At 37.7% G+C, this 12,143-nt stretch overlaps 1 pseudogene; it reads left to right on the top strand.

Annotated features, from left to right (window-relative positions):
* Nucleotides 1–4,904: 4,904 nt before the first annotated feature.
* On the top strand, nt 4,905–5,831 carry LOC113893515 (annotated as a pseudogene).
* The last annotated feature ends 6,312 nt before the right edge of the window (nt 5,832–12,143 follow it).

The following is a 12,143-nucleotide window of genomic DNA, read 5'->3' as shown; positions in this document are numbered from 1 at the left end:
CTCAAAGAGTCGGACACACCTGAGTGACTAACACACACACACCACACAAATAAATAATTAATTAAATTTTGATTAAAAGAAACCTGATTTCATAATTTTGAATTGATCGAGGATACTGATGAGACTGGGGTTTGAACTAACAAATATCAGGCAACTTAAAAATAGGTGCAATGAAGGATTTCTAGAAGCAGTCTTGAATTGGACATTATTTGCTGATATGATTAAGATCTTTGCACTCTTTAAAACATTCTGTTCTCCAAAAGGCAAGACAAGTAGAGGCATCCATCAAACAATAGTGATAATTTATTTTTCAAGATATTTATGAGCAAGGACAGAGCCTGAAATTTCCAGAGTTGTGAAAGTCACCAAATAAATGTCTCAAGACTGAAGAAAAAAGAGATAGGTGGGTTGTACCTGCAATCCTTTTTTTGTAATCTGAGTCTGTTATTCTCTTTAATTATCCTGATGATTTAATCTGTTGTTTATATTTGTTTAGTTTATTGTTATATATGTGATGCTCACATATTTCGAAGAGACCCCGGCTCATCCTAAAATATGTTTTTAGACAGTCTGCCCTCCCCCTCTTTAATGGAATCTATAAACTCTGGGAGGTTTACTAGGGGAAATGGGCACATAAGTAGCTCTCACTTTTGCAGGAAAGGAATATATTAAAGCAATCAAGTGATGCTGTCACAATCCAGGTAATTGGAACTTCTAGCAGAAATTATGTTTTTTTTTTTTTAATTAAAAAAAATTTTACATGTGTTCCCCATCATGAACCCTCCTCCCTCCTCCCTCCCCATACCATCCCTCTGGGTCGTCCCAGTGTACCAGCCCCAAGCATCCAGCATCGTGCATTGAACCTGCACTGGCATCTCGTTTCATACATGACATTTCACATGTTTCAATGCCATTCTCCCAAATCTTCCCACCCTCTCCCTCTCCCACAGAGTCCATAAGCCTGTTCTATACATCAGTGTCTCTTTTGCTGTCTCGTATACAGGGTTATCGTTACCATCTTTCTAAATTCCATATATATGCGTTAGTATACTGTATTGGTGTTTGTATCTTTAAAAAATTTACTGATGGCCTTGGTCAAAATTTGGGGAGCAAAATCATTTCAGTAGATGTTAGTGTATTGAGTTGGTGTTGGCTGAGGAACAACCACAGAGCAGTTGTTGGTCCAAATCCACAACTGTATTCCTGAATCTCTGGTATTGTTATTTTAGTGTCAGGTGTTTTGAAGAAGCATGAATTGAAGGCATAAAAGGAAAGCTATTTCTTTGCCTAACAGTGTTTGCCTTTCGGCCTTGATGCAAGTGTTTTTTATGTGCTGAGTGGAGAGGTTATAGTGCTATTTAAGAGCCACCTAATGGACTTCCCTGGTGGTCCACTGGTTATGAGTTCTGGTGATGAAGGGACACATGTTCCATCCCTGGTCTGGGGAGATCCCACATGCCACCAGTCAACTAAGCCCATTCACCAAACTTCAGAGTCCATGATCTAGAGCCCACACTCTGCAATGAGAAGCCACCATGAAGAAAATCCCAAAATTGCAACTAGAGTATAGCTCTCATTCACTGCATATAGAAGTATACACAAAACAAGGAAGACAAATCACAGTCAAAAAAGAAAATAAAAATAATAAAGTATATAAACAGATAACAAAATAAATAAAATAAAACTCACCTAGAACATTTCATCAACAAATGTAAAAACCAACAAGAATCCTTGGAATTAGAGTCAGAGATATGTAAAAGGTTAGAAGTGTCAGAGTAGTTATTAAATTGATTCCATATATTATACAATATAAACTGATCTATTTCTAAGGGTAAATATTATCTTGAATTAATTCTATATCTCAGAATCTGTCTGTTCTGTGGTTATTACATAAAATGAGATTTTTGAATAGGATGTGATATAAGGTGTGACAAAACCCCTAGGTCTTAAACTGGCTTGAGAGTTTAGGAGACTGCTTAGAGGAGTCTAAACAGAACAAAGAGGAACAAGTCACTAAATGCCAGTTATAGATTGGGAGCAGCAAACAAGTAGAATCATGAAGAGTGGAAGGGAATAAATGGTTAGGGAAAACTACTTTCTGAACAGTAGCCCACCTAAGATGACTACAATACCTGACTCTCAGGATGGTGTGCTTCTAGAGCCACTCTCCATTACTCCAAGACCAGCAAATTTCCCCAAGACCAGATAGAGCTTCCTCTGTATGAATCAGGGAAAAAACATAATTAAATGAAAATACTTGCAGTGTCGATAGACTTTCAAGATAGGGTTATACTAAGAAAATTCTAGCTTGATCTCAGTTGTTAATATAGGTCAGTCAACACTAAATTTTGGTTTTAGTACAGCAAACATGGATTAATAACCTCAGGTATGCATGTGACCACAATTATGGCAGAAGGTGAAAAAGAACTAAATAGCTGCTTTGAAAGTAAAAGAGGAGAGTGGAAAAAACTGATTTAAAACTCAACATTCAAAAAACTAAGATGAGGGCATCTGGTTCCATCACTTCATGGCAAATAGATGGGGAAACAGTGGAAACAGTGAGAGATTTTATTTTGGGGGGCTTCAAGATCACTGCAGGTGGTGACTGCAGCCATGAAATTAAAAGATGCTTGCTCCTTGGAAGAAAAGCTATGACCAACCTAGACAGCATATCAAAAGCAGAGACAATACTTTGCCAACAAAAGTCCATCTAGTCAAAGCTATGGTTTTTCCAGTAGTCATGTATGGATGTGAGAGTTGGACTATAAAGAAAGCTGGGCACTAAAGAATTGATGTGTTTGATCTGTCGTGTTGGAGAAGACTCTTGAGAGTCCCTTGCATGGAGATCAAACCAGTCAATCATAAAGGAAATCAGTCCTGAATATTCACTGAAGTACTGATGCTGAAGGTGAAACTACAATATTTTGGCCACCTGATGCAAAGAACTGACTCATTGGAAAAGACCCTGATGCTGGGCAATATTGAAAGCAGGAGGAGAAGGGGATGACAGAGGATGAGATGGTTGGATGGCATCACCGACTTGATGGACTTGAGTTTGAGCAAGCTCCAGAAGTTGGTGATAGGGAAGCCTGGCGTGCTGCAGTCTATGGGGTTGCAAAGAGTCAGGCATGACTGAGCAACTGAACTGAACTGAACACCAAACATGGAATAAGGCAGAGAGTGAACAGAGGTGCAGTGGAGATGGCATTCCATTTTAAACATGTGTGCTTTGAATGAGTGTGAAATTGCCAGGTGATGATGTTTAGCATTGAAAGTGTGTGTTAAAGTGTGTTAGTTGCTCAGTCGTGCCCAATTCTTTGTGACCCCATGGACTGCAGCCCACTAGGCTCCTCTGTCCGTGAGATTTTCCAGGCAAGGATACTGGAGTGGGTTGCCATTTCCTTCTCCAGGGGATCTTCCCAACCCAGGGATTGGTCCTGGGTCTCCTGCACTGCAGGCAGATTCTTTATCCACTGAGCTACAAGGGAAGCATTGAAACAGATCATATCAAATATGAAACATTTTTAAATTACCAAATTTTAAGTGATAAATTGAAGTCAAGATATTTCACAATTTCCACAAAAAAGTCATAGATAAGCAGAAGATGATGTAGGGGTGAAGTGTGAGAAATATCAATGTTATAAAGATGAGTAGTGTTAAAGGTTGTTATAAAGGAGAAACCAAAAGGGCAGAATAAAAACCAGGAGTATGGATATTGTGCAGACAATGCGTTTATAGCAATCTAAGTAGAAGAAGTGATTGACAGTGACAAATTAAAACAAAACTTGCAAAGAATATGATCTACACTTCGTTGAAACATAACAGCTACAACTGCAAGAAATAATTGCTACAAATAACAGTTTCAGTGGAGTGCTGTGTTCAGAAACCATATTGGAAGTAGTTGAGGAATAGATTGGAAATTGGATGCAGTTATACTAAAGCTAATGATGAAAGTTCATTTGGAGAAATTCACGGTAAACGTCTAGGAAAGAATTTTCATTACAGGAACTCTCCTCTGTAGATTAAGTATAGGTTTTGTCATGGCAGTGGAACAGAGTCCTCAAATGCTTTTGCAAATGGATAAAGAAACACTTAAATGTTTTTAATATATCAAAAAAGGGAGCTTCAACCAGATAATTAACCTGTGCAAAATTTCAATTAGTGATAAAAGAAAAATTCTTAGAAAACAGGATATTCTAAAGTTCATGATTTTATTGATCCTAGGGAACAAATTTGTTATGAGAAAAATCAATTCCAAAATAGAAAGTAAAAGCATGACATACTTTTAAAGAGATATCATGGAAAATATGTTTTACTTAGACAATATGATTTAACAAGCCCTTAAAAAATGAAATGTGTTTTATAAGTACAGGTTATCACCATTTAGCATGCTATAAAATCAGTTTTGTGATATTGGTATTTTTTGTTTATTTTAAAGTTGATGTATATTTGATTTACACTATTATGTTAGTTTGACACACACAGCATAAAGATTCAATATTTTTAGAGATTTTATAGAAAACCTCAGAGATCAAGGCATGTTCAGATTGATATTGAAATTTTTGTTGTAGGTATATGTTTGTATATATATGTGTGCTTTGTTTGTGTGCCCATACACTGAACTACAATATAAAATGTACATTTTAGCATATTTCGAGGTCCAAAATATTTGGGAGCTAAGTTTCTAGCCTACCACAGATATACCAACAGAGCTTACACCATGAATTAATTAAAATATTCATTATTTAGAAAGAAGATACATATAAATGGCTTGACTTGACTTATCTAAACAAAATCTACATGTGAAATGTAAGCCATTTTCTTACACTCTTCTCAGATTTTCCTTCCAACAGTTTAACAGACTGGACAGTTTAAGCAGACTGGACAGAAGTCCATACCCAGAAATGAGAAACCACACACCAGTAGTCAGTTTCATCCTCCTGGGATTAACAGATGACTTACAAATGCAGATTTTGATTTTCACTTTCTACTCATCACCTACATATTGAGTATAGCTGGAAACCTGATCATCATCATCCTCATATTAGTGGATTCTCATCTTAAATCTGCAATGTACTATTTCCTCCAAAATTTTTCCTTCTTAGAAATCTCATTCACTTCTGCCTGCATTCCTAGATTCTTGTATAGTATATCAACAGGTGACAGGTCCATTACCTATAATGCTTGTGTAGCCCAGCTATTTTTTACCTACGTGTTTGGAATGACAGAATTTTTTCTCTTGGCCACCATGTCCTATGATCGCTATGTAGCCATCTGCAAACCCCTGCATTGCATGACCATCATGAACCACAGATTCTGCAAAATGCTTACCTTCTGCTGTTGGATGACCACTTTCTTGATTATATTTCCACCATTTTGCTTGGGACTGAACCTGGAATTCTGTGACTCTGTCATTGATCACTTCTTCTGTGACGTTAATCCACTTCTGAAGATCTCATGCTCAGATCTATGGTTCATTGAGGAGATGACCCTTGTTGGCTCCGTGTTGATATATATCATGATTCTCATATGTGTGGTTTTGTCTTACATGTTTATCATCAGAACAGTTCTAAGATTCCCTTCTGCCCAGCAAAGGACAAAAGCTTTTTCCACCTGTCTTCCCACTTTATTGTGGTTTCTATCACTTATGGAAGCTGCATCTTTGTCTCTATCAAACCTTCATCAAAAGATGAATTGGCTATTAATAAGGAAGAAGTAATACTTCCATTTCCCCCATGTTAAACTTATTTATGTATACTCTGAGGAACAAACAAGTGAAATGTGCCTTTAATGATTTAGTCAAAAGAATTTTATTGGTTTCAAAGAGCTAGGAGAATGTTGATAGGATCCCTAAACAATTTTCTTTTGTGTGTATCCTATTTTATCTCTTCTTGAACTAGATTTGGTCTTCCATTCTTCATTGACCCTGATGAAGTCAACTCTGTGTGTGTGTGCTGGTCTCTTCAGTTGTGTTTGACTCTTTGCAACCCTGTGGACTGTCCCCTCTAGGTCCCTCTGTCTATGGGATTCTCCGGGCAAGAATACTAGAGTCGGTTGACATGCCCTCCTCAGGGAACCTTCCCGACTAAGGGATCAAACCCATGTCTCTTTCATCTCCTGCATTGACAAGGGGGTTCTTTGCTACTCATGCCATTTTAGAAACCCTTAGAATTACAAACATAGAAAAAATGAAAATTGTTGTTTCAGGATGTTCACTTTGAACTTTTCTTTCCCAGCACTGAAAAGATTGCATATAATTTCTCTAAACAATTTCTATAAATTGAGAGAAATAATAATAAAAAGAAGAAAATACTATTTCTGAGTTTAACAGAGAAAAAATTCTCAAAACCTCAAAGTTTATTTTAAAGTAAAAAATAAGTATAAATATTTAGAATTTCAAAAAAACTTTTATCAATAAGGAAGTTTAAAGTCACAGATTACATAGTCATACAATGGATATAATTCACTGTAAAAATCATTTAATGACTGCCATGAGGACATTGATTAAAATAAAGAGAGAAATGCATTGGTCATTGCTGCTAAGGATTAAATTTTGCGTTGTAATTCCATAAAGGAGATTGATACTGATGTACCAATTGAAATATGAAAGCACAAAGTCGTGGCAGCACGTCTAAGGAACCCCATAGGGCTAGTGTGTTAAGTTGCTTCAGTCATGTCCAACTCATTGTGACACTATGGACTGTAGACTGCCAGGTTCCTCTGTCCGTAGGCTTTTCGAGGCAAGAATACTGGAGTGGGTTGCCATTTCCTCCCCCAGGAGATCTTCCTGATCAGGCAATGTACCCACATCTCCTGAGTCTCATGCATTGACAGGCAGGTTCTTTACCATTAGTGCCCAGTAGGGCTAGAAGAGTTACAAATAGGCCTAGAAGAGTGATAAATAAATAACAAGGAAGATGGAGAAAAGAGATGATAATTAAAAGTAATGTCAACTAAATTATTTGCCTTTTGAAAAGCTTATATGATATTATACATGTTTCAATACAATATTGTAAAGTAAATATATATATATAATAATACAAAAATAAAAAAAATTTAAATGTGAAAAGAAAAGCTTTAGTCATTTCAAGAGTTCAAAATATGCATGTAGTGATACCTCACAAGAAAGATCAGCATTTAATTATTTGTTAAATTCTTCACCACTTGAAGTGCTATTGTTCGTCATATTTAAACTTCCTTTGACTTTTGCTCGCTTTGAGGTTACTTATCTTATCATGGTCCCTGTAGGCAGGAAATTTCCACTCATGTCAACTTCCCAATGTTAGTGTTCAGTTCAGTTCAATTGCCCAGTCGTGTCCGACTCTTTGTGACCCCATGAATCGCAGCACTCCAGGCCTCCCTGTCCAACAATAACACTCGGATTTCACTCAAACTCACCTCCATCAAGTCGGTGATGCCATCCAGCCATTTCATTCTCTGTCATTCCCTTCTCTTCCTGCCCCCAATCCCTCCCAGCATGAGTCTTTTCCAATGAGTCAGCTCTTTGCAAGAGGTGGCCAAAGTACTGGACTTTCAGCTTTAGCATCATTCCTTCCAAAGAACACCCAGGGCTGATCTTCGGAATGGACTGGTTGGATCTCCTTGCAGTCCAAGGGACTCTCAAGAGTCTCCTCCAACACCACAGTTCAAAAGCATCAATTCTTCAGCACTCAGCTTTCTTCACAGTCCAACTCTCACATCCATACATGACCACTGGAAAAACCATAGCCTTGACTAGACGGACCTTTGTTGGCAAAGTAATGTCTCTGCTTTTGAATATGCTATCTAGGTTGGTCAGAACTTTCTTCCAAGGAGTAAGTGTCTTTTAATTTCATGACTGCAGTCACCATCTGCAGTGATTTTGGAGCCCCCAAAAATAAAGTCTGACACTGTTTCCACTGTTTCCCCATCTATTTCCCATGAAGTGATGGGACCAGATGCCATGATCTTTGTTTTCTGAATGTTGAGTTTTAAGCCAACTTTTTCACTCTCCTCTTTCACCTTCATCAAGAGGTTTTTGAGTTCCTGTTCACTTTCTGCCATAAGGGTGGTGTCATCTGCATATCTGAGATTATTGATATTTCTCCCAGAAATCTTGATTCTAGCTTGTGCTTCTTCCAGCCCAGCATTTCTCATGATGTGCTCTGCATATAAGTTAAATAAGCAGGGTGACAGTATACAGCCTTGACATACTCCTTTTCCTATTTGGAACCAGTCTTGTTCCATGTCCAGTTCTAACTGTTGCTTCCTGACCTGCATATAGGTTTCTCAAGAGGCAGGTCAGGTGGTCTGGCATACCCATCTCTTTCAGAATTTTCCACAGTTTATTCTGATCCACACAGTCAAAGGCTTTGGCATAGTCAATAAAGCAGAAGTAGATGCTTTTCTGGAACTCTCTTGCTTTTTCTATGATCCAGCAGATGTTGGCAATTTGATCTCTGGTTCCTCTGCTTTTTCTAAAACCAGCTTGAACATCTGGAATTTCACAGTTCAGGTATTGCTGAAGCCTGGCTTGGAGAATTTTGAGCATTACTTAACTAGTGTGTGAGATGAGTGCAATTGTGCAGTAGTTTAAGCATTCTTTGGCATTGCCTTTTTTAGGGATTGGAATGGAAACTGACATTTTCCAGTCCTGTGGCCACTGCCAAGTTTTCCAAATTTGCTGGCATATTGAGTGTAGCACTTTCACAGCATCATCCTTCAGGATTTGAAATAGCTAAACTGGATTTCCATCACCTCCACTAGCTTTGCTTGTAGTGATGCTTTCTAAGGCCCACTTGACTTCACACTCCAGGATGTCTGGCTCTAGGTCAGTGGTCACACCATCGTGATTATCAAGATCTTTTTTGTACAGTTCTTCTGTGTATTCTTGCCCCATCTTCTTAATATCTTCTGCTTCTGTTAGGTCGAGAACATTTCTGTCCTTTACCGAGCCCATCTTTGCATGAAATATTCCCTTGGTATCTCTAATTTTCTTGAAGAAGTCTCTCATCTTTCCCATTTTGTTGTTTTCCTCTATTCTTTGCATTGATCACTGAGGAAGTCTTTCTTATCTCTTCTTGTTATTCCTTGGAACTCTGCATTCAGATGCTTATATCTTTCCTTTTCTACTTCGCTTTTTGCTTCTCTTCTTTTCACAGCTAATTGTAAGGCCTCCCCACACAGCCATTTTCCTTTTTTTGCATTTCTTTTTCATGGGGATTGTCTTGATCCCTGTCTCCTATACAATGTCACGAACCTCATTCCATAGTTCTTTAGGCACTCTGTCTATCAGATCTAGTCCCTTAATCTATTTCTCACTTCCACTATATAATCATAAGGGATTTGATTTAGGTCATACCTGAATGATCTAGTGGTTTTCCCTACTTTCTTCAATTTAAGTCTGAATTTGGCAATAAGGAGCTCATGATCTGAGCTGCAGTCAGCTCCCAGTCTTGTTTTTGCTGACTGTATAGAATTCTCCATCTTTGGCTGCAAAGAATATAATCAATCTGATTTCAATGTTGACCATCTGGTGATGTCCATGTGTAGAGTCTTCTCTTGTATTTTTGGAAGAGCGTGTTTGCTATGACCAGTGCGTTCTTTTGGCAAAGCTGTATTAGCCTTTTCCCTGCTTCATTCTGTATTCCAAGGCCAAATTTGCCTATTACTCCAGGTGTTTCTTGACTTCCTAAAAGGTCTTGTAGGTCTTTTTTTTTTTTTAAATTTTACTTTATTTTTAAACTTTACATAATTGTATTAGTTTTGCCAAATATCAAAATGAATCCACCACAGGTATACATGTGTTCCCCATCCTGAACCCTCCTCCCACTTCCCTCCCCATACCATCCCTCTGGGTCGTCCCAGTGCTCTAGCCCCAAGCATCCAGTATCGTGCATCGAACCTGGACTGGCAACTCGTTTCATACATGATATTTTACATGTTTCAATGCCATTCTCCCAAATCTTCCCACCCTCTCCCTCTCCCACAGAGTCCATAAGACTGTTCTATACATCAGTGTCTCTTCTGCTGCTTCGTACACAGGGTTATTGTTATCATCTTTCTAAATTCCATATATATGCGTTAGTATACTGTATTGGTGTTTTTCTTTCTGGCTTACTTCACTCTGTATAATAGGCTCCAGTTTCATCCACCTCATTAGAACTGATTCAAATGTATTCTTTTTAATGGCTGAGTAATACTACATTGTGTATATGTACCACAGCTTTCTTATCCATTCATCTGCTGATGGATATCTAGGTTGCTTCCATGTCCTGGCTATTATAAACAGTGCTGTGATGAACATTGGGGTACACGTGTCTCTTTCCCTTCTGGTTTCCTCGGTGTGTATGCCCAGCAGTGGGATTGCTGGATCATAAGGCAGTTCTATTTCCAGTTTTTTAAGGAATCTCCACACTGTTCTCCATAGTGGCTGTACTAGTTTGCATTCCCACCAACAGTGTAAGAGGGTTCCCTTTTCTCCACACCCTCTCCAACATTTATTATTTGTAGACTTTTGGATCGCAGCCATTCTGACTGCTGTGAAATGGTACCTCATAGTGGTTTTGATTTGCATTTCTCTGATAATGAGTGATGTTGAGCATCTTTTCATATGTTTGTTAGCCATCTGTATGTCTTCTTTGGAGATATGTCTGTTTAGTTCTTTGGCCCATTTTTTGATTGGGTCATTTATTTTTCTGGAGTTGAGCTGTAGAAGTTGCTTGTATATTTTTGAGATTAGTTGTTTGTCAGTTGCTTCATTTGCTATTATTTTCTCCCATTCTGAAGGCTGTCTTTTCACCTTGCTATTAGTTTCCTTTGATGTGCAGAAGCTTTTAAGGTTAATTAGGTCCCATTTGTTTATTTTTGCTTTTATTTCCAATATTCTTGGAGGTGGGTCACAGAGGATCCTGCTGTGATGTATGTCAGAGAGTGTTTGCCTCTGTTCTCCTCTAAGAGTTTTATAGTTTTTGGTCTTATGTTTAGATCTTTAATCCATTTTGAGTTTATTTTTGTGTATGGTGTTAGAAAGTGTTCTAGTTTCATTCTTTTACAAGTGGTTGACCAGTTTTCCCAGCACCACTTGTTAAAGAGATTGTCTTTAATCCATTGTGTATTCTTGCCTCCTTTGTCAAAGATAAGGTGTCCATATGTGCATGGATTTATCTCTGGGCTTTCTATTTTGTTCCATTGATCTATATTTCTGTCTTTGTGCCAGTACCATACTGTCTTGATAACTGTGGCTTTGTAGTAGAGCCTGAAGTCAGGTAGGTTGATTCCTCCAGTTCCACTCTTCTTTCTCAAGATCACTTTGGCTATTCGAGGTTTTTTGTATTTCCATACAAATTGTGAAATTATTTGTTCTAGCTCTGTGAAGAATACTGTTGGTAGCTTGATAGGGATTGCATTGAATCTATAAATTGCTTTGGGTAGTATACTCATTTTCACTATATTTGTTCTTCCAATCCATGGACATGGTATATTTCTCCATCTATTAGTGTCCTCTTTGATTTCTTTCACCGGTGTTTTATAGTTGTCTATATATAGGTCTTTAGTTTCTTTAGGTAGATATATTCCTAAGTATTTTATTCTTTCCGTTGCAATGGTGAATGGAATTGTTTCCTTAATTTCTCTTTCTGTTTTCTCATTATTAGTGTATAGGAATGCAAGGGATTTCTGTGTGTTGATTTTATATCCTGCAACTTTACTTTATTCATTGATTAGTTCTAGTAATTTTCTGGTGGAGTCTTTAGGGTTTTCTATGTAGAGGACCATGTCATCTGCAAATAGTGAGAGTTTTACTTCTTCTTTTCCAATTTGGATTCCTTTTATTTCTTTTTCTGCTCTGATTGCTGTGGCCAAAACTTCCAAAACTATGTTGAATTGTAATGGTGAAAGTGGGCACCCTTGTCTTGTTCCTGACTTTAGAGGAAATGCTTTCAATTTTTCACCATTGAGGATAATGTTTGCTGTGGGTTTGTCATATATAGCTTTTATTATGTTGAGGTATGTTCCTTCAATTCCTGCTTTCTGGAGAGTTTTTTTTTTTTATCATAAATGGATGTTGAATTTTGTCAAAGGCTTTCTCTGCATCTATTGAGATAATCATATGTTGTTTATTTTTCAGTTTGTTAATGTGGTGTGTTACATTGATTGATTTGCGG

Source organism: Bos indicus x Bos taurus, chromosome 5 (assembly GCF_003369695.1).
Source record: "Bos indicus x Bos taurus breed Angus x Brahman F1 hybrid chromosome 5, Bos_hybrid_MaternalHap_v2.0, whole genome shotgun sequence".
Taxonomy (NCBI): domain Eukaryota; kingdom Metazoa; phylum Chordata; class Mammalia; order Artiodactyla; family Bovidae; genus Bos; species Bos indicus x Bos taurus.
The sequence above is the reverse complement of the archived record's forward strand: the minus strand, read 5'-3'. Positions and strand labels throughout refer to the sequence as shown.